A 23,204-nucleotide genomic window follows, 5' to 3' on the forward strand; every position below is an offset into this window, starting at 1 on the left:
CATTTTTTCAAGTACGCCTCACACTAAAAAGCCCTTATATAGAGAAAAGAAATAACATTGAGTTACTGTTGTTGATCTGTAGATATACCTTCTTAACAACAAACCAGTTGTCTTTATCGGGATTGAACCTATGGCCATGGCCATCAGCAAGACGCTCTGACCGACTGAGCTAACATACACTACAAATTTCCTTACATTTTCAACTGAAATTATTGTGGTATTTAGATTTGAACAGGACATTGAGTTCTTAGGTAAAATGTATTCTGTTTTGGTCTACTAAAACTAAGATCTAAAGGGCTTTTGCAGTTTTTGTCCATTTGTCAAGTACGAATCACACTAAAAAACATTTCTACAGTGTTTTAGATGAAGAAAATGGCATTGAGTCAATATTATTGATCTATAGTTAAACCTATTTAAATAGAAATCAATGGCCTGCATGGGGGTTGAACCCATGACCTTGGCATTAATAGCACCACGCTTTGACCAACTGAGCTAACCGACAACAATTTCTAACATATCCTTACATTTTCAACTCAAATTATTTTGGTAGTTAGATTTGAACAAGACATTGAGTTTCTAGGGTAAAATAATCTGTTTTGGTCTACTTAAACTAAGATCCAAAGGGCTTTTGCATCTTTTTGTCAGTTTGTCAAGGACAATTGGCACTAAAATTCCATTCTTACAGTGTTTCAAAGACAGAAAGCATCATTGAGTTAATGTTGTTAATTTATAGTTATACCTCTTCAAAGGGAAACCAGTGGCCTGTTTGTGGGTTGAAACCATGACCTTGATGTAATTAGCATCGAGCTCTGACCAACTGGGCTTACCTGTCACAAACTCATAATATTGACCTTTCTTTTTCAATTCAATTAATTTTTGCATGTATTTAGATTTGAACGTAACAATAAGTTCTGAAAAAAATATTCCGTTTTGGTCTACTCAAACTAAGATCAAAAGTGCGTTGGCAGTTTTTTCCAGTTTGTCAAATACCAGTTGGACTAAAAAGCCTATGGTGTTTCATATAGAGAAAATAAATAATATTGAGTCAATCCATAGATACATTTATTGACAAGAAACCAGTGGCCTGTATGTGGGTTGAACCTGTGACCTTGACATTATTAACACCACGTTTGGCCCAACTGAGCTCACCGGTCTCAAATTTTCTTAAATTCCTTATGTTATTGTGGTATTTAGATTTGAAAAGGACTTTGAGTTCTTGGGTAAAATATATTCTGTTTTGGTCTACTGAAACTAAGATCTAAAGGGCTTTTGCAGTTTTTGTCTCTTTGTCAAGTACGAGTCACACTAAAAAAAACATTTCTACAGTGTTTTAAATGAAGAAAATGGCATTGAGTCAATATTGTTGATCTATAATTAAACCAATCTAAAGAGAAACCAATGGGCTGTAAGGGGGTTGAATCCATGACCTGAACGTAATAAGCATCACGCTCTGACCAACTGAGCTAACCGGCTACAACATTGGTAAATGTCCTAACATTTTCAACTCAAATGATTTTAGTTTTTTTATTTGAACCATATATTGAGTTCTTAGGGAACTTACTCATTACCATGAATTGATTTATGTGGACTGAGCAGCACGGTGGTAGTGGGGTTAGTGTGTCTGTCTCACAATACGAAGGTCCTGGGTTCGATCCCGGGCTTGGGATCTTTCTGTGTGGAGTTTGCATGTCCTCCCCGTGACTGCGTGTGTTCTCTCCGGGTGCTCCGGCTTCCTCCCACTTCCAAAAACACGCACCTGGGGATAGGTTGATTGGCAACACTAAATTGGCCCTAGTGTGTGAATGTGAGTGTGAATGTTGTCTATCTGTGTTAACCCTGCGATGAGGTGGGGACTTGTTCAGGGTGTACGCCACCTTCCGCCGATTGTAGCTGAGATAGGCACCAGCGCCCCCTGCACTCCCAAAGGGAATAAGCGGTAGAAAAATGGTTCGATTGATGGATTTACGTGAACCGTGACTTAAACAAATTGAAAACTTATTCGGGTATTACGATTTAGTGGTCAATTGTAGGGAATATGTACTGTACTGTGCAATCTACCAATAATCAATCAATCAAACTATGATCTAAACTGCTTTTGCAATTTTTGTCAAGTACGAGTGTCATTAAGAATCAGATCCTACAGTGTTTTATAGAAAGAAAGCAGCATTGAGTTAATGTTGTTAATCTATAGTCACACCTCTTTAAAGGGAAACCAGTGGGGGCTGAAGCCATGACTTAGGCATTATTAGCACCACATTCTGACCCAACTGAGCTAACTGGCCACAAAATCTTAATGTCCATCTACCCATTCATTTCCGACCACTTTTGGGGTGGTGGGGGGCTGCCGGAGCCTATCTCAGCTGCATTCGGGCGGTACACTCTGGACAAGTCGCCACCTCATCGCAGGGCCAACACAGATAGACAGACAACATTCACACTCACATTCATACACCAGGTCCAATTTAGTGTTGCCAATCAACTTATCCCCAGGTGCATGTCTTTGGAGGTGGGAGGAAGCTGAAGTTTCCGGAGAGAATCCACACAGTCACAGGGGGAGAAGAACATGCTCCACACAGAAAGAACCTGTGCCCGGGATTGAACTCAGGACTACTCAGGATCTTCGTATTGTGAGACGGATGCACTAAATCCTCTATCACCGTGCTTAACATGTCCTTACATTTTCAACTCAAATGATTTTGGTATTTAGATTTGAACAAGACATTGAGTTCCTAGAAAAAAAAATCTGTTTTGGTCTACTCAATCTAAGATCCAAAGTGCTTTGGCAGTTTTTGTGAGTTTGTCAAGTACGTGTCACACTAAACATCCATTCCTACAGTTATTTATATAGAGAAAGAAGAATTGAGTCATGGTTGTTGATCTCTGGTTAAACCTCTTCAAAAGGAAAATTGTGGCCAGTATGGGGGTTGAACCCATGACCTTGGTGTTATTAGCACCACGCTCTGACCAACTGAGCTAACCAGCCACTTTTACTTGAAATTTCCCTACATTTTAAACTCAACTATTTTGATATTTAGTTTTGAACAGGACATTGAGTTCTAAAGTAAAATATATTCAGTTTTGGTGTACTCAAACTAAGATCTAAAGGGCTTTTGCAGTTTTTGTCAGTTTTTCAAGTACGTGTCACATTAAAACTCTATTTCTACAGTGTTTTATATGAAGAAAGTAGCATTGAGTCAATGTTGTTGATCTATAGTTAAAACTATTTAAAGAGAAACCAATGGCCTGTATGGCGGTTGAACCCATGATCTTGGCGTTATTAGCACCACGCTCTGACCAATTGAGCTAAAAGGCCCTCAAACTCGTTAAATGTCCTTAAATGTTCAACTCAAATTATTTTGGTATGTGTTTGATTTAAACATCATGGTAAATTACCGACCGGTGTCTCACCTTCCCTTTATTTCAAAAATCCTTGAACAGGATACTGTGAAAGTTCAATCCACAATGGATACAACACAGTCGCGAGAGTCCAGTCCAAAGAGGATCCAAGACACAGCAGCGAGAGTCCCGTTCACAGCGGAGCCAGCAGGAAACCATCCCAAGCGTAGGCGGACCAGCAGCGCAGAGATGTCCCCAGCCGATACACAGGCGAGCAGTACATGGCCACCGGATCGGACCGGACCCCCTCCACACGGGAGAGTGGGACATAGAAGAAAAAGAAAAGAAACGGCAGATCAACTGGTCTAAAAAGGAGGTCTATTTAAAGGCTGGAGGCGTGTCTTAATGAAATTAAACAATGGATGTCCGCTAACTTTTTGCAACTCAACGCCAAAAAAACGGAAATGCTGATTATCGGTCCTGCTAGACACCGAACTCTATTTAATAATACAACTCTAACATTTGACAACCAAACAATTAAACAAGGCGACACGGTAAAGAATCTGGGTGTTATCTTTGACCCAACTCTCTCCTTTGAGGCACACATTAAAAGCGTTACTAAAACGGCCTTCTTTCATCTCCGTAACATCGCTAAAATTCGCTCCATTCTGTCCACTAAAGACGCTGAGATCATTATCCATGCGTTTGTTACGTCTCGCCTCGACTACTGTAACGTATTATTTTCGGGTCTCCCCATGTCTAGCATTAAAAGATTACAGTTGGTACAAAATGCGGCTGCTAGACTTTTGACAAGAACAAGAAAGTTTGATCACATTACGCCTGTACTGGCTCACCTGCACTGGCTTCCTGTGCACTTAAGATGTGACTTTAAGGTTTTACTACTTACGTATAAAATATTACACGGTCTAGCTCCATCTTATCTTGCCGATTGTATTGTACCATATGTCCCGGCAAGAAATCTGCGTTCAAAGGACTCCGGCTTATTAGTGATTCCCAAAGCCCAAAAAAAGTCTGCGGGCTATAGAGCATTTTCCGTTCGGGCTCCAGTACTCTGGAATACCCTCCCGGTAACAGTTCGAGATGCCACCTCAGTAGAAGCATTTAAATCTCACCTTAAAACTCATTTGTATACTCTAGCCTTTAAATAGACCTCCTTTTTAGACCAGTTGATCTGCCGTTTCTTTTCTTTTTCTTCTATGTCCCACTCTCCCGTGTGGAGGGGGTCCGGTCCGATCCGGTGGCCATGTACTGCTCGCCTGTGTATCGGCTGGGGACATCTCTGCGCTGCTGGTCCGCCTACGCTTGGGATGGTTTCCTGCTGGCTCCGCTGTGAACGGGACTCTCGCTGCTGTGTCTTGGATCCTCTTTGGACTGGACTCTCGCGACTGTGTTGTATCCATTGTGGATTGAACTTTCACAGTATCCTGTTAGATCCGCTCGACATCCATTGCTTTCCTCCTCTCTAAGGTTCTCATAGTCATCATTGTCACCGACGTCCCACTGGGTCATAATTGTCACAAATGTCCCACTGGGTGTGAGTTTTCCTTGCCCTTATATGGGCCTACCGAGGATGTCGTGGTGGTTTGTGCAGCCCTTTGAGACACTAGTGATTTAGGGCTATATAAGTAAACATTGATTGATTGATTGAACATTACAATGAGTTCCGAAAAAAGTTATTATGTTTTTGTCTACTCGAACTAAGATCAAAAACGCTCTGGCTGTTTTTTAAGTACGAGTCACACTAAAATGCCTTTCCTAAAGTGTTTCATATAGAGAAAAGAAATAGCATTGACTTAACCTGTAGATAAACTTCTTAACAAGAAACCAGTGGCATGTACCGGGGTTAAACCCATAACCTTGGCATTATTAGCACCACGCTCTGACTAAGTGAGTTAACCAGCCACAAACTTTTTAATTTTCCTTTCAATTTCAAATCGAATTAATTTGGTATTTCGATTTGAACCAGACATTAAGTTCCTAAAACAAATCTGTTTTGGTCTACTCAAACCAAGATCCAAAGTGCTTTGGCAATTGTTGTAAGTTTGTCAAGTACCTGTCACACTAAAATTCCATTCCTACAGTGTTTTATAAAGAGAAAATAGCATTGAGTCATGGTTGTTGATCTATAGTCAAACTTCTTTAAAAGAAAACTTGTGGCCCGAATGGGGGTTGAACCCATGACCTTGGCGTTATTAGCACCACGCTCTGACCAACTGAGCTAACCAGCCACATACTTTAAAATTTCCTCACATTTTCAACCGAAATTATTTTTGTTATTTATATTTGAACAGGATATTGAGTTCTTAGGTAAAATCAATTTTGTTTTGGTATACTCAAACTAAGATCTAAAGGGCTTTTGCAGTTTTTGTAAATTTTTCAAATACAAGTCACACTAAAAATCTATTTCTACAGTGTTTTCTATGAAGAAAGTAGCATTGAGTCAATGTTGTTGATCTATAGTTAAAACTATTTAAAGAGAAACCAATGGCCTGTATGGCGGTTGAACCCATGATATTGGCGTTATTAGCACCACGCACTGACCAACTGAGCTAAAAGGCCCTCAAACTCGTTAAATGTCCTTAAATGTTCAACTCAAATTATTTTGGTATGTGTTTGATTTGAACATTGCAATGAGTTCCGAAAAAAGTTATTATGTTTTTGTCTACTCGAACTAAGATCAAAAACGCTCCGGCTGTTTTTTGCTTATTTTCAAGTACGATTCGCACTAAAATGCCTTTCCTAAAGTGTTTCATTTAGAGAAAAGAAATAGCATTGACTTAACCTGTAGATAAACTTCTTAACAAGAAACCAGTGGCCTGTACCGGGGTTAAACCCACAACCTTGGCATTATTAGCACCACGCTCTGACCAAGTAAGTTAACCAGCCACAAACTTCCTAATTTTCCTTTCAATTTCAAAACAAATTAATTTGGTATTTAGATTTGAACGATACATTAAGTTCCTAAAAAAAAAAATCTGTCTTGGTCTACTCAAACCAAGATCCAAAGTGCATTGGCAGTTTTTGTCAGTTCGTCAAGTACGTGTCACACTAAAAATCCATTCCTACTATCCATAGTTAAACCTCTTTAAAAGCAAACTTTTGGCCTGTATGGGGGTTGAACCCATGACCTTGGCGTTATTAGCACCACGCTCTGAGCAACTGAGCTAACCGGCCACACACAAAAATAATTTCCTCACATTTTCAAACGAAATTATTTTTGGTATTAATATTTGAACAGGATATTGAGTTCTTAGGTAAAATCAATTTTGTTTTGGTGTACTCAAACTACGATCAAAAGGGCTTTTGCAGTTTTTGTCAGTTTTTCAAGTACGAGTCACACTAAAAATCAATTTCTACAGTGTTTTATATGAAGAAAGTAGCTGTGAGTAGATGTTGTTGATCTATAGTTAAAACTATTTAAAGAGAAACTAGTGGCCCGCAAGGGCATTGAACCCATGATCTTGGCGTTATTAGCACCACGCTCTGACCGACTGAGCTAACCGGCCACAGATTGTTGAAATTTCCTTACATTTTCAACGAAAATTATTTTGGTATTTAGATTTGAACAAGACACTGAGTTCATCTGAAAAAATTTTTTGTTTTCGTCTATTCAAACTGAGATCCGAAGTCCTTTTGCAGTTTTTGTCAGATTGTCAAGTATGAGTGACACTAAAAATCTACTCCTACAGTGTTTCTTGGACAGCAAATTGCATTGAGTCGACGTTGGTTATTTATAGTTAAACATCTTCAAATGGAAATCACTGGTCTGCATGGGGGTTGAACTCATGACCTTGGTGTTATTAGCACCATGCGCAGACCAACTGTGCTAAATGGCCAATTCTCCCTGCCCACTGGGTGTGAGTTTTCCTTGCCCTTTTGTGGGTTCTTCCGAGGATGTTGTAGTCGTAATGATTTGTGCAGTCCTTTGAGACATTTGTGATTTGGGGCTATATAAATAAACATTGAAATACAATTTAAACTGAAATTATTTTGGTATTTAGATCTGAACAGGACATTGAGTTCCTAAGAAAAAAAAAATCTATTTTGGTCTATTCAAACTAAGATTCAAAGTGGTTTTGCAATTTTTGTCAGTTTGTCAAGCGCGAGTGACACTAAAACTTGATTGCTACAGTGTTTTATAGACAGAAAGTAGTATTGAGTCAATGTTATCAATCTATAGTTAAATCTCTTTATAGGGAAACCAGTGGCCTGTACAGGAGTTGAATTCATGACCTTGCCATTATCAGCACCATGCTCTGGCAAACTGAGCTAACCGACCACTAGCTCTTAGAATGTCCTTACATTTTAAATTTCAATTATTTTGGTATTTCTTTAGATTTGAACTTGACAATGAGTTCCAAAAAAATATCTGGTTTTTGTCTCCTCGAAATAAGATCCAAAACACTTTGGCAGTTTTTGGCATTTTGTCAAGTACGACTCACACCAAAAAAGCCCTTCCTATTGTGTTTTATAAAGAGAAAATAGCCTTGAGCCAATTATGGATAAATGTCTTAACAAGAAACCTGTGACCTGTACAGAGGTTGAACCTGGGACCTTGGAGTTATTAGCTTTGTACTCTAACCAACTGAGCTAACCGGCCACAAACTCTAATAATTTCCTAACGTATTCAACTAAAGTTTTTTGGGTATTTACATATTAAGAATACATTGAGTTCTTAGGGAAATGTATTTTGTTTTTGTCTACTCGAAGTAAGATCAAAAACGCTTTTGCTGTTTTTTTCAAGTACGAGTCACACTAAAATGCCTTTCTTAAAGTGTTTCATATAGAGAAAAGAAATAGCATTGACTCAACCTGTAGATACAATTTTTAACAAGAAACCAGTGGCATGTACCGGGGTTAAACCCATAACCTTGGCATTATTAGCACCATGCTCCGATCAAGTGAGTTAACAAGCCACAAACTTTTTAATTTTCCTTTCAATTTCAGATCAAATTAATTTGGTACTTAGATTTGAACGTGACATTAAGTTGCTAAAACAAATCTGTTTTGGTGTACTCAAACTAAGATCCAAAGTGCTTTGGCAGTTTTTGTGAGTTTGTCAAGTACGTGTCACACTAAAATTCCATAGTGTTTTATAAAGAAAAAATAGCATTGAGTCATGGTTGTTGATCTATAGTCAAACCTCTTTAAAAGAAAACTTGTGGCCCGTATAGGGGTTGAACCCATGACATTGGCTTTATTAGCACCACGCTCTTACCAACTGAGCTAACCAGCCACATTCCTTTTAAATTTCCTCACATTTTCAACCGAAATTATTTTTGGTATTTATAATTGAACAACATACTGAGTTCTTAGGTAAAATCAATTTTGTTTTGGTGTACTCAAACTAAGATCTAAAGGGCTTTTGCAGTTTTTGTCAGTTTTTCAAATACGAGTCACACTAAAAATCTATTTCTCCAGTGTTTTATATGAAGAAAATAGCATTGAGTCAATGTTGTTGATCTCTAGTTAAAACTATTTAAAGAGAAACCAATGGCCTTTATGGGGGTTGAACCCATGATCTTGGGATTATTAGCACCACGCTCTGACCAAAGGCCCTCAAACTCGTTAATTGTCCTTAAATGTTCAACTCAAATTATTTTGGTACGTGTTTGATTTGAACATTGCAATGAGTTCCGAAAAAAGTTATTATGTTTTTGTCTACTCGAACTAAGATCAAAAACGCTTTGGCTGTTTTTTGCTTAATTTCATGTATGAGTCACACTAAAATGCCTTTCCTAAAGTGTTTCATATAGAGAAAAGAAATAGCATTGACTTAACCTGTAGATAAACTTTTTAACAAGAAACCAGTGGCCTGTACCGGGGTTAAAGCCATATCCTTGGCATTATTAGCACCACGCTCTGACCCAGTGAGTTAACCAGCCACAAACTTCCTAATTTTCAAATCAAATTAATTTGGTATTTAGATTTGAACGAGACATTAAGTTCCCCCCAAAAAAATCTGTTTTGGTCTACTCAAACCAAGATCCAAAGTGCATTGGCAGTTTTTGTCAGTTTGTCAACTACGTGTCACACTAAAAATCCATTCCTACAGTGTTTTATAAAGAGAAAGTAGCATTGAGTCATGGTTGTTGATCTACGGTTAAACCTCTTTAAAAGTGAACTTTTGGCCCGTATGGGGGTTGAACCCACGACCTTGGCGTTATTAGCACCACGCTCTGACCAACTGAGCTAACCGGCCACAAACAAAAAATATGTCCTCACATTTTCAACTGAAATTATTTCGGAATTAATATTTGAACAGGATATTGAGTTCTTAGGCAAAATCAATTTTGTTTTGGTGTACTCAAACTAAGATCAAAAGGGCTTTTGCAGTTTTTGTCAGTTTTTCAAGTACAAGTCGCACTAAAAATTAATTTCTACAGTGTTTTATATGAAGAAAGTAGCAGTGAGTCAATGTTGTTGATCTATAGTTAAACCTGTTTAAAGAGAAACTAGTGGCCCATATGGGGGTTGGACCCATGACCTTGGCGTTATTAGCACCACGCTCTGACCGACTGAGCTAACCGGCCACAGAAGTTTGAAATTTCCTTACAATTTCTACGAAAATTATTTTGGTATTTAGATTTGAACAAGACACTGAGTTCCTCTGAAAAAAAAAAAAAATTGTTTTCGTCTATTCAAACTGAGATCCGAAGTCCTTTTGCAGTTTTTGTCAGTTTGTCAAGTATGAATGACACTAAAAATCTATTCCTACAGTGTTTCTCGGATAGAAAATAGCATGGAGTCAATCTAGTTAATTTATAGTTAAACATCTTCAAATGGAAACCACAGGCCTGCATGGGGGTTGAACCCATGACCTTGGTTTTACTAGCACCACGCTCTGACCAACTGTGCTAAATGGTTACATACATTTTGATCTGAATTTATTTTGGTATTTAGATTAGAACAGGACATTGAGTTCCTAAGAAAAAAAAATCTATTTTGGACTATTCAAACTAAGATTCAAAGTGGTTTTGCAGTTTTTGTCAGTTTGTCAAGCGCGAGTGACACTAAAACTTGATTGCTACAGTGTTTTATAGACAGAAAGTAGCATTGAGTCAATGTTGTCAATCTTCTTAATAGGGAAACCAGTAGAACCTGGGACCTTGGCGTTATTAGCTTACCACTCTAACCAGCTGAGCTAACCGGCCACAAACTCTAATAATTTCCTAACGTTTTCAACTAAAGTGTTTTTGGTATTTAGATTTTAACAATACATTGAGTTCTTAGGGAAATGTATTTTGTTTTTGTCTACTCGAAGTAAGATCCAAAATGCTTTTGCTGTTTTTTTTGCCTTTTTTTTAAGTACGAGTCACACTAAAATGCCTTTCCTAAAGTAATTCATATAGAGAAAAGAAATAGCATTGACTCAACCTGTAGACAAACTTTTTAACAAGAAACCAGTGGCATGTACCGGGGTTAAACCCATGACCTTGGCATTATTAGTACCACGCTCTGACTAAGTGAGTTAACCTGCCACAAACTTCTTGATTTTCCTTTCAATTTTAAATCATATTAATTTGGTATTTAGATTTGAACGAGAAATTAAGTTCCTAAAACAAATCTGTTTTGTCGTACTCAAACTAAGATCCAAAGTGCTTTGGCAGTTTTTGTGAGTTTGTCAAGTACGTGTCAAACTAAAAATCCATTCCTACAGTGTTTTATAAAGAGAAAATAGCATTGAGTCATGGTTGTTGATCCATAGTCAAACCTCTTTAAAAGAAAACTTGTGGCCCGTATGGGGGTTGAACCCATGACCTTGGCGTTATTAGCACCACGCTCTGACCAACTGAGCTAACCGGCCACATACTTTCCAGATTTCCTCACATTTTCAACCGAAATTATTTTTGGTATTTAGATTTCAACAGGATATTGAGTTCTTAGGTAAAATATATTCTGTTTTGGTGTACTCAAACTAAGATCTAAAGGGCTTTTGCAGTCTTTGTCAGTTTTTCAAATATGAGCCACACTAAAAATCTATTTCTACAGTGTTTTCTATGAAGAAAGTAGCATTGAGTCAATGTTGTTGATCTCTAGTTAAAACTATTTAAAGAGAAACCAATGGCCTGTATGGCGGTTGAACCCATGCTCTTTGCGTTATTAGCACCACGCACTGACCAACTGAGCTAAAAGGCCCTCAAACTCGTTAAATGTCCTTATATTTTCAACTCAAATTATTTTCGTATGTGTTTGATTTGAACATGACAACGAGTTCCGAAAAAAGTTATTATGTTTTTGTCTACTCTAACTAAGATCAAAAATGTTTTGCCTGTTTTTTGCTTTTTTTCAAGTAATAGTCACACTAAAATGCCTTTCTTAAAGTGTTTCATATAGAGGAAAGAAATAGCATTAACTCAACCTGTAGATAAACTTTTTAACAAGAAACCAGTGGCCTGTACCGGGTTCAAACTCGTAACCTTGGCATTATTAGCACCACGCTCTGACCAAGTGAGTTAACTAGCCACAAACTTCCTAAGGTTCCTTTCAATTTCAAATCAAATTAATTTGGTATTTAGATTTGAACGAGACATTAAGTTCCAAAAAGAAATCAGCTTTGGTCTACTCAAACTAAGATCCAAAGTGCTTTGGCAGTTTTTGTGAGTTTGTCAAGTACGTGTCTTACTAAAATTCCATTCCTATGAGTGTTTTTATTAAGAGAAAACAGTATTAAGTCATGGTTGTTGATCTATAGTCAAATCTTTTTAAAAGAAAACTTTTGGCCTGTATGGGGGTTGAATCCATGACCTTGGCGTTATTAGCATTACGCTCTGACCAACTGAACTAACCGGCCACATACTTTTTAAATTTCCTCACATTTTCAACCGAAATTATTTTCGGTATTTATATTTGAACAGGATATTGAGTTCTTAGGTAAAATCAATTTTTGTTTTGGTGTACTCAAACTAAGATCTAAAGGGGATTTTACAGTTTTTGTCAGCTTTTTAAATACGAGTCACACTAAAAAACAATTCCTACAGTGTGTTATAGACAGAAAGCAGCATTGAGTCTATGTTGCCAATCTACAGTTAAACCTCTTTAAAGGGAAACCAGTGGCCTGTATGGGGATCGAACCCATGTCCTTGACCTTAGTAGCATCATGCTCCGACTAACTCAGCTAACCGGCCACAAACTTCCTACATTTCCTGACATTTTCAACAAAATTTTGGGGGAATTTCGATCCAACAAGACATTGAGTTACTCGGAAAAAATAAATCTGTTTTCGTCTATTCAAACTAAGTTCCAAAGTCCTTTTGCAGTTTTTGTCAGTTTGTCCAGTACGAGTGACACTAAAAATCTATTCCTACAGTGTTTCTTGGACAGAAAATACCATTGAGTCACTGTTGTTAATTTATAGTTAAGCATCTTCGAATGGAAACCATTAGCCAGTATGGGGGTTGAACCAATGACCTTGGTGTTATTAGCATTACGCTCTGACCAACTGAGCTAACCTACCACTATCTTTTTGAATGTCCTTACATTTTCAATTCCAATTATTTTGGTATGTATTTAGATTTGAACATGGCAAAGAGTTCCCCAAAAAATTATTTCGTTTTTGTCTACTCGACCTAAGATCCAAAACGCTTTTGCCGTTTTTCTCAGTTTTTCAAGTATGAGTGACACTAAAGATCCATTCCTACATTGTTTCATAGACCAACATTAGCATTGAGTCAATGTTGTTGATCTGTAGCTAAACCATGACCTTAGCGTTATTAGCCCCACGCCCTGACCAGCTGAGCTAAGCGGCGATATGCTCACTGCATTTCCTTACATTTTCAACTCGAATTATTTTGGTATTTAGATTTGAACAGGACAATGAGTTCCGGAAAAAAGTATTCCGTTTTTGTCTACTCGAACTAAGATCCAAAATGCTTTGGCAGTTTTTGGCAGTCTGTCAAGTACATGTCACACCAAAAAGCTGTTTCGCCAGTGATTCATATTGAGAATTGAAGTAGCACTGAGTCAATATTGTTGATCTGTTGATAATCTTTTTTTTACAAGAAACTAGAGGTCCGTACTGGGGTTGAACCCATGTCCTCGGCTTTAAGAACACCATGCTTTGACCAACTGAGCTAACCAGCCAACTTCCTCCAATTCCTTACATTTTCAACTGAAATTAATTTGGTGTTTAGATTTGAAAAAGACATTGAGTTCCTAGGAAAAGAAAATCTGTTCTGGTCGACTTAAACCAAGATGTAAAGTCCTTTGGCAGTTTGTGTCAGTTTGTAAAAGTACGAGTGACACTAAATGTCCATACCTACAGCGTTTTATTGACAGAAAGTAACATTGACTCAATGTTGTTAATCTATAGTTAAATCTCTTTAAAGGGAAACCAGAGGCCTGTATGGGGGTTGAACCCATAACCTTGGCATTATTAGCAGCACACTCTGACCAACTGAGCTAACCTGCCTCATGCTCTTTAAATCACTTACATTTTCTACTCAAATCATTTTGGTGTTTGATTTGAACAAGACATTGAGTTCCTAGGAAAAAAAATCTGTTTTGGTTTACTCAAAGTAAGATCCAGAGTGCTTTTGCATTTTTTGTCAGTTTGTCAAGTATGAGTCACAGAACTAAAAATAAATTCCTTCAGTGTTTTATAGTCAGAAAATGGCAGTGAGTCAAAGTTGTTAATCTGTAGTTTAACCTCTTTAAAGGAAAAACAGTGTCCTGTATGGGGGTTGAACCCATGATCTTGGCATTATCAGCACCACGCTCTAACCAACTAAGATAACCGGCCCCAAACTCTTAGAATGTCCTTAAATTTACAATTCAAATTATTTTGGTAAATATTTAGATTGGAACATGACAATGAGTTTTGAAAAAAATATTTTGTTTTTGTCTTCTCGAAATAAGATCCAAAATACTTTGGTAGTTTGTCAAGTACGAGTCACACAAAAAAGCCCTTCCTACAGTGTTTTGTAGACAGATAGTATCATTGAGACAATTTGTTAGTCCATAGCTAAACCTCTTTGAAGTGAAACCAGCGGCCTGTATGGGGGTTGAACCCATGACCTTGGCATTATTAGCACCACACTCTGAACAACTGAACCAACCGGCCACAAACTCTAAGAATGTCCTAGCATTTTTAATTCAAATTATTTTGATCTATATTTGGATTTGAACATGACAATGAGTTCCAAAAAAATATTTTGTTTTTGTCTACTCGAACTAAGATCCAAAACACTTTGGCAGTTTTGGGCATTTTGTCAAGTACGAGTCATACTAAAAAGCCCTTCCTCCAGTGTTTTATATAGAGAAAATAAATAACATTGAGTCACTGTTGTTAAAGTTAAAGTACCAATAATTGTCACACACACACTAAGTGTGGTGAAATTTGTCCTCTGCATTTGACCTCTGCATTTTACTTGGGAAGTGAGGGGAGCAGTGGGCAGCAGCAGCCCGGGAAACATTTATGGTGATTTGACCCCCTATTCCAACCCCCTGATGTTGAGTGCCAAGCAGGGAGGTAATGGTTCCCAATTTTATATAGTCTTTGGTGTGACTTGGCATTATTAGCGCCACGCTCTAACCAACTAAGCTAGCTGGCCACAAACTGCCTAAATTTCCTTACCTTTTCAGTTCAAAATATTTTGGTATTTAGATTTGAATAAGACATTGAGTTCCTAGGAAAAAAAAATCTGTTTTGGTCTATTCAAACTAAGATCCAAAGTTCTTTTGTAAGTTTGTTAAGTACAAGAAACACTGAAAAGCCCTTCCCACAGTGTTTTGTAGACAAAAAGTATCATTGAGTCAATGTTGTTAATCTATACTTAAAAAAAATCGGTTTTGGTCTATTCAAATTAAGATCCAATGTGCTTTGGTAGTTTTTGTCAGTTTGTCAAGTATGTGTCACACTAAAAATCCATTATTCTGTTTTAGTATAATCAAACTAAGATCTAAATGGCTTTTGAATTTTTTGTCAGTTTTTCAAGTACGAGTCACATCAAAAACCCATTTCTGCAGTGTTTTTTAGACAGAAAGCAGCATTGAGTCATTGTTGTTAATCTATTATTAAATCACTTTAAAGGGAAACCAGTGGCCTGTATGGGGGTCGAACCCATGACCTTGGCGTTATTAGCACCACGCTCTGACCAACTGAGCTAACCGGCCACAAACTTCATGAATGTCCTTATATTTTCAATTCAAATTTTTTTGGTTATATATTTAGATTTGAACATGACAATGAGTTCTGAAATTTTTTTTTGTTTTTGTCTACTCGAACTAAGATCCAAATTACTTTGGAAGTTTGTCAAGTACGGGACAAACTAAAAAGGCCTTCCTACAGTGTTTTGTAGACAAAAAGTATCATAGAGTCAATGTTTTTTAACCTCTTCAAAGGGAAGCCAGTGGCCCATGACCTTGGCGTTATTAGCACCACGCTCTAACCAACTGAGCTAACTGGCCACAAACTTTAATTATGTCCGTATATTTTCAATTCAAATTATTTTAGTATATACTTAGAGTTGAACATGACAATGAGTTCCAAAAAATGTTTTGTTTTTGTCTACTCGAACTAAGATCCAAAACACTTTGGCAGTTTTTGGCATTTTGTCAAGTACGCGTCAAACAAAAAAGCCCTTCCTACAGTAATTTATATGGAGAAAAGAAATAACATCAAGTTACTGTTGTTGATCTGTAGATAACCTTCTTTACAAATAAAACAGTGGCCTGTACCAGGGTTGAACCTATGACCTCAGCTTTTTCAGCACCACGCTCTGACCATCTGAGCTAACCAACAACATACTGTTGTGTTTGGACCAGATGTTCCTCCCAGGGAATTTAAGTCGCTGGTCAACCCCAAGTTCTTTTGATGACACATAAGCTGATTTTAAATGAAACCCAGAACAGAATAGGTATTTTGCAATTTATTCCAAAGCTTTGGAGAGACCAACCTATGTAACAACACATTCAATTCGCATAGCTTTAGTTGATCTGAAAACCCTACGGAAGTGTTGTCTTTTTCATTAAGTTGCTCGCCCCATCCTCCAGAACGAATACACATGCCTGTTGTCCTGCTAACCTTGGGACAGGGAGAGGAAATAAGGGAGTATGGCTACTCCTCACATTCCAAGCTCAAGGTAGTCTACAGTGCACCATCGGTCATGAGATAAAGAAAAGATAAAAAGAGCACAAGATGGAACACTAGCTATTTCAAATACGACTAAAGAAAATAAATAACTTTTAAATATGGATATATGTAGATATCTACCTCCGTCAATACTCATAAAGTTTCCGTACATTTTCAACTCAAAATATTGTGGTATTTAGATTTGAACAGGACATTGAGTTCTTGGGTAAAAAATATTCTGTTTTGGTCTATTCAAACTAAGATCCAAAGCCCTTTTGCAATTTTTGTCAGTTTGTCAAGTATGAGTGACACTAAAAATGTATTCCTACAATGTTTTATGGACAGAAAGTAGCAGTGATTCAATGTTGTTAATCTATAGTTAAACCTCTTCAAAAGGAAACCAGTGGCCTGTATGGCAGTTGAACCCATGATTTTGGGGTTATTAGCATCACGCTGTGACCAACTGAGCCAAAAGTGCCACAAATTCTTAAAATGTCCTTACATTTTCAATTCAAATTATTTTGGTATGTATTTAGATTTCACCATGACAATGAGTTCCAAAAAAAGTTATTTTGTTTTTGTCTACTCGAACTAAGATCAAAAACGCTTTGGCAGTTTTTGGCATTATGTCAAGTACGAGTCATACTAAAAAGCCTTTCCTACAGTTTTTATATAGAGAAAAGAAATAGCATTCAGTCAATCTTTAGATAAACTTCTTAACAGTGGCCTGTACCGGGGTTAAACCCATGAACTTGGTGTTATTAGCACCATACTCTCACCAACTGAGCTAACCAGCCACGAACTTCCTAAATTTCCTTACATTTTAAAATGAAATTAATTTGCTATTTAGATTTCAACAAGACATTGAGTTTCTAGAAAAAAAAAAAATCTGTTTTGATTTACTCAAATTTAGATCCAAAGAGCTTTGGTAGTTTTTGTCAGTTTGTCAAGTACGGGTCATACTAAAAATCCATTCCTATAGTGTTTTATATAGAGAAAGCAGCATAGAGTCATGCTTGTTGATCTCTAGTTAAACCTCTTTAAAAGGAAAATGTGGCCTGTGTGGGGGTTGAATTCATGTCCTTGGTGTTATTCGCACCACACTCTGACCAATTGAGCTAACCGACCACAGGTTCTAGAATTTTCCATTCATTTTAAATTCAAATTATTTTGGTATTTAGGTTTGAACATGACGTTGAGTTCTTAAGTAAATTATATTCTGTTTTGCTATACTCAAACTAAGATCGGAAGGGCTTTTTCAGTTTTCGTCAGTTTTTTAGGTACGAGTCCCACTCGAAATCCATTTCAACAGTGTTTTATATGAAGAAAGTAGCATTCAATCAATCAATCAATGTTTATTTATATAGCCCCAAATCACAAATGTCTCAAAGGACTGCACAAATCATTACGACTACAACATCCTCGGAAGAACCCACAAAAGGGCAAGGAAAACTCACACCCAGTGGGCAGGGAGAATTCACATTCAGTGGGACGCCAGCGACAATGCTGACTATGAGAAACCTTGGAGAGGACCTCAGATGTGGGCAACCCCCCCCCCTCTAGGGGACCGAAAGCAATGGATGTCGAGCGGGTCTAACATGATACTGTGAAAGTTCAATTTTTAGTGGCTCCAAGACAGCAGTGAGAGTCCCGTCCACAGGAAACCATCTCAAGCGGATCAGCAGCGTAGAGATGTCCCCAACCGATACAGGCGAGCGGTCCATCCTGGGTCCCGACGAGCGGTCCATCCTGGGTCTCGACTCTGGACAGTCAGTACTTCATCCATGGTCATCGGACCGGACCCCCTCCACAAGGGAGGGGGGGACATAGGAGAAAGAAAAGAAGCGGCAGATCAACTGGTCTAAAAAGGTCTATTTAAAGGCTAGAGTATACAGATGAGTTTTAAGATGAGACTTAAATGCTTCTATTGAGGTAGCATCTCGAACTGTTACCGGGAGGGCATTCCAGAGTACTGGAGCCCGAACGGAAAACGCTCTATAGCCCGCAGACTTTTTTTGAGCTCTAGGAATCACTAACAAGCCGGAGTCTTTTGAACGCAGATTTCTTGCCGGGACATACGGTACAATACAATCGGCAAGATAGGCTGGAGCTAGACCGTGTAGTATTTTATACGTAAGTAGTAAAACCTTAAAGTCACATCTTAAGTGCACAGGAAGCCAGTGCAGGTGAGCCAGTACAGGCGTAATATGATCAAACTTTCTTGTTCTTGTCAAAAGTCTAGCAGCCGCATTTTGTACCAACTGTAATCTTTTAATGCTAGACATTGGGAGACCCGAAAATAATACGTTACAGTAATCGAGACGAGACGTAACAAACGCATGGATAATGATCTCGGCGTCTTTAGTGGACAAAATGGAGCGAATTTTAGCGATATTACGGAGATGAAAGAAGGCCGTTTTAGTAACGCTTTTAATGTGTGACTCAAAGGAGAGAGTTGGGTCGAAGATAATACCCAGATTTTTTACAGAGTCACCTTGTTTTATTATTTGGTTGTCAAATGTTAAAGTTGTATTATTAAATAGAGGTCGGTGTCTAGCAGGACCGATAATCAGCATTTCCGTTTTTTTGGCATTAAGTTGCAAAAAGTTAGCGGACATCCATTGTTTAATTTCATTAAGACACGCTTCCAACTGACTACAGTCCGGCGTGTTGGTCAGCTTTAGGGGCATGTAAAGTTGGGTGTCATCAGCATAACAGTGAAAGCTAATACCGTATTTGCGTATGACGTCACCTAGCGGCAGCATGTAGATGCTGAAGAGTACAGGGCCAAGGACCGAACCCTGGGGAACTCCACACGTTACCTTAACATAGTCCGAGGTCACACTGTTATAGGAGACGCACTGCATCCTATCAGTAAGATAAGAGTTAAACCATGACAGGGCTGAGTCTGAAATACCAATTCGTATTTTGATACGCTCTAATAAAATATTATGATCGACGGTATCGAAAGCAGCGCTAAGATCGAGGAGCAGCAACATAGATGACGCATCAGAGTCCATCGTTAGCAATAGATCATTAGTCAGTTTTGCGAGGGCTGTCTCAGTCGAGTGATTTGCCCTGAAACCGGATTGAAAGGTTTCACATAGATTGTTAAACGCTAAGTGGTCATTTAGCTGCTCTGCAACAATTTTTTCGAGGATTTTCGAAATAAAGGGAAGGTGAGACACCGGTCGGTAGTTTACCATGAGGTCTGGATCGAGGTTAGGTCTTTTAAGGAGAGGATGAATAACCGCTTTTTTGAATGCAACGGGAACAGTGCCCGAGGAAAGTGATAAGTTTATAATATTTAGCACTGATGGACCTAATAATACAAAAAGCTCCTTGATAAGTTTCCCAGGAAGTGGGTCAAGTAAACATGTTGTTTGTTTTATTCCATTTACACGTTGTAACAATCCTTCTAATGTTATTTCATCAAAACGAGAGAAACTATTTTGGATATTTGCAGTATCCGCCGTATATACAATCGTATCTGTGTTACTATAACCCCGTTGTAGCTGGGACGCATTGTCTTTAATCTCCTTTCTAATAAGTTCAATTTTCTTATTAAAGAACTTCATAAAGTCATCTGCCGAATGGGTGGAGCTACTGGAAGGAGTCCCTTGTTGGGTTAGCGATGCTACTGTACTAAACAAAAATTTTGGATCGTTTTTATTAATGCGGATGAGATTTGAGTAATAATTAGTTTTAGCTAAGGTAAGCATGCGTTTATAAGTTATTAAACTATCACTCCATGCTTGATGGTGCACCTCAAGTTTAGTCGTGCGCCATTTGCGTTCCAGCTTTCTACATAATAATTTCTGAGCTCTAGTTTCTTCAGTAAACCATGGCGTACGCCTTTTTGGAGCCTTTTTTAACTTCAGCGGTGCTATACTATCAATGGTTTCGCGCAGGGCGTTGTTAAAGTTGTTAGTGAGGTTATCAATAGAGCCCACATACTTTGGGAACGGTGCCATTACCGAGGGCAGTAGGTCCGCAAGAGTCGTCGTTGTGGCAGCATTAATGTTGCGGCTGCTATAGCAGTTATTATTATTATTAGCTTGCCGAACATGAGTCTGAACTTCGAATTTTATAAGGTAATGATCGGACATTACTTTAGTATACGGGAGTATCATAACTTTGGAGACGGTGATACCTCTGACAAGCACTAGGTCTATCGTATTACCGCTGCGATGCGTCGGTTCATTTATTATTTGTGTAAGACCACAGCTATCAATTATAGTCTGGAGCGCCACGCACGGTGGGTCCAATGGGGTATTCATATGGATATTAAAGTCCCCCATTATAATTATATTATCGGCGTGCGTCACTAGATCAGCAACAAACTCTGAGAATTCACTAATAAAGTCCGAATAGGGCCCTGGGGGGCGGTAGATAACGGCCAGGCACAGAGGCAGAGGTGTGGCAGACTTCATAGAAAGCACCTCAAACGATTTATATTTATTATTTAAGTTAGGACTAAAGTTAAAGTTTTCGTTGTATATTAGTGCGACACCCCCTCCCCTTTTGAGGTGACGGGCAATATGCGCATTCGTATAGTTAGGAGGGGATGCCTCATTTATCGCAAAAAAGTCGTCTGGTTTAAGCCAGGTTTCGCTAAGACCGATGACGTTAAGGTTGTTGTCTCTAATGACCTCATTGACTAATAACGTTTTGGGAGACAAAGATCTGATGTTTAGAAAGCCCATATTATAGGTAGTGGGCTGTTTTAAGGAGTTGTTGATAAAATTATCCGTAGTAGCAATATTAATAATGTTGCGTTTATTATGAGTCATTGAGTCAATGTTGTTGATTGTTAAACCTCTTTGAAGAGAAACCAGTAGCCTGTATGGGGGTTGAACCCATGACATTGGCGTTATTAGCACGATGCTCTGACCATCTGAGCTAACCAGCCACAACGTTAATAAAAGTCCTTACATTTTCAACTGAAGTTATTTTGGTTTTTAGATTTGAACAAGACATTGAGTTTTTAGGGGGAAAAATCTGTTTTGGTCTACCCAGTACCATGAATTGATTTACCTGGACCCCGAAGTTGAAAACTTATTCGGGTGTTACCATGTAGTGGTCAATTGTTTGGAATATGTACTGTACTGTGCAATATACTAGTAAAATTTTCAACCAATCAAACTAAGATCCTAACTGCTTTTGCAGTTTTTGTCAATTTTGTCATGTACAAGTGACACTGAAAATCAGATGCTACAGTGTTTTATAGACAGAAAGCAGCATTGAATCAATGTTGTTAATCTACAGTTAAATATCGTTAAAGGGGAACCAGTGGCCTGTATGGGGTTTGAACCCATGACCTTGGCGTTATTAGCACCACGCTCTGACCAACTGAGCTAACTGGCCACAATCTCTTATCTTCCATCCATCCATCCTTTTTTTACCGCTTGTCCCTTTCGGGGTGGCAGGGGGCCGCTGGAGCCTATCCCCGTTGCATTCGGGCGGTACACTCTGGACAAGTCGCCACCTCATTGCAGGGCCAACACAGATAGACAGACAGAATTTAGTGTTACCAATCAACTTATCCCCAGGTGCATATGCGTCTTTGGAGGTGGTAGGAAGCAGAAGTACCCGGAGAGTATCCACGCTGTCACGGGGAGAACATGCAAACTCCACACAGAAGTATACCGAGCCCGGGATTGAACTCAGGACTACTCAGGATCGTTGTATTGTGAGGCTGATTGATTGAAACTTTTATCAGTAGATTGCACAGTTCAGTACATATTCCATACAATTGACCATTAAATGGTAACACCCGAATACGTTTTTTAACTTGCTTAAGTCGGGGTCCACTTAAATCAATTCATGGTACAAATATATACTATCAGCATAATACAGTCATCACACAGGTTAATCATCAGAGTATATGTATTGAATTATTTACAATCTGGGAGGTGGGATGAGGAGGGTTTGGTTGTTATCAGCACTTTAGTCATCAACATTTGCATCATCAGAGAAATGGATATTGAAACACTGTAGGTATGACTTAGTACTTAGAGAACATAGTAGGTATGACTTAGAGAACATAGTGAGTTCAGATAGCATAAGAACAAGTATATACCTTACAAATACATTTGATCATTTACATTTACTTATTTACAATCTGGGGAGAGGGGATGTGAAGGTGAAGAGGTGTTAGTAAAGGGTTGAAGTTGCCTGGAGATGTTGTTTTAGAGCAGTTTTGAAGGAGGATAGAGATGCACTTACTTTTACACCTGTTGGGAGTGCATTCCACATTGATGTGGCATAGAAAGAGAATGAGTTAAGACCTTTGTTAGATCGGAATCTGGGTTTAACGTGGTTTTTGGAGCTCCCCCTGGTGTTGTGGTTATGGTGGTCATTTACATTAAGGAAGTAGTTTGACATGTACTTTGGTATCAGGGAGGTGTAGCGGATTTTACAGACTAGGCTCAGTGCAAGTTGTTTAACTCTGTCTTCCACCCGGAGCCAGCCCACTTTGGAAAAGATGCACTAAATCATCTGCCACAGTGCTTAACATGTTCTTACATTTTCAATTCATATTATTTTGGTATTTAGATTTGAAAAAGACATTGAGTTCCTAAAAAAAAAAAAATCTGTTTCGGTCTACCAGTGACGTGCAGTCAGGGACGGCAGGTGAGGCCTCGCCCTGGAAAGAAAAAAAATGTAAAAAGAAAAAAAAAGTATTATATTGTTATATGTATCCAGTGATTATACTATAAAGTTATTTAACTTTACCAGTTTCAAATGATTTTTTATTCCAAATCGCTTAATT

The 23,204-nt window shown here is 38.3% G+C and overlaps 9 non-coding genes across 9 annotated transcripts; all 9 read right to left on the minus strand.

The window, feature by feature from the left end:
- Positions 1-2,909: 2,909 nt before the first annotated feature.
- Positions 2,910-2,983, minus strand: trnai-aau (transfer RNA isoleucine (anticodon AAU)). Its single transcript has one exon. It is a non-coding gene; the product is annotated as a tRNA-Ile (tRNA).
- A 256-nt stretch (positions 2,984-3,239) lies between these two features.
- trnai-aau (transfer RNA isoleucine (anticodon AAU)) lies at positions 3,240-3,313 on the minus strand. Its single transcript has one exon. It is a non-coding gene; the product is annotated as a tRNA-Ile (tRNA).
- A 2,198-nt stretch (positions 3,314-5,511) lies between these two features.
- Positions 5,512-5,585, minus strand: trnai-aau (transfer RNA isoleucine (anticodon AAU)). The gene has a single exon. It is a non-coding gene; the product is annotated as a tRNA-Ile (tRNA).
- Positions 5,586-6,457: 872 nt separating this feature from the next.
- On the minus strand, positions 6,458-6,531 carry trnai-aau (transfer RNA isoleucine (anticodon AAU)). The gene has a single exon. It is a non-coding gene; the product is annotated as a tRNA-Ile (tRNA).
- Positions 6,532-9,485: 2,954 nt separating this feature from the next.
- On the minus strand, positions 9,486-9,559 carry trnai-aau (transfer RNA isoleucine (anticodon AAU)). Its single transcript has one exon. It is a non-coding gene; the product is annotated as a tRNA-Ile (tRNA).
- Positions 9,560-9,816: 257 nt separating this feature from the next.
- On the minus strand, positions 9,817-9,890 carry trnai-aau (transfer RNA isoleucine (anticodon AAU)). Its single transcript has one exon. It is a non-coding gene; the product is annotated as a tRNA-Ile (tRNA).
- A 1,200-nt stretch (positions 9,891-11,090) lies between these two features.
- Positions 11,091-11,164, minus strand: trnai-aau (transfer RNA isoleucine (anticodon AAU)). The gene has a single exon. It is a non-coding gene; the product is annotated as a tRNA-Ile (tRNA).
- Positions 11,165-15,397: 4,233 nt separating this feature from the next.
- On the minus strand, positions 15,398-15,471 carry trnai-aau (transfer RNA isoleucine (anticodon AAU)). Its single transcript has one exon. It is a non-coding gene; the product is annotated as a tRNA-Ile (tRNA).
- A 6,251-nt stretch (positions 15,472-21,722) lies between these two features.
- Positions 21,723-21,796, minus strand: trnai-aau (transfer RNA isoleucine (anticodon AAU)). The gene has a single exon. It is a non-coding gene; the product is annotated as a tRNA-Ile (tRNA).
- Positions 21,797-23,204: the final 1,408 nt, after the last annotated feature.

Source organism: Nerophis ophidion, linkage group LG08, assembly GCF_033978795.1.
Source record: "Nerophis ophidion isolate RoL-2023_Sa linkage group LG08, RoL_Noph_v1.0, whole genome shotgun sequence".
Classification (NCBI taxonomy): Eukaryota; Metazoa; Chordata; class Actinopteri; order Syngnathiformes; family Syngnathidae; genus Nerophis; species Nerophis ophidion.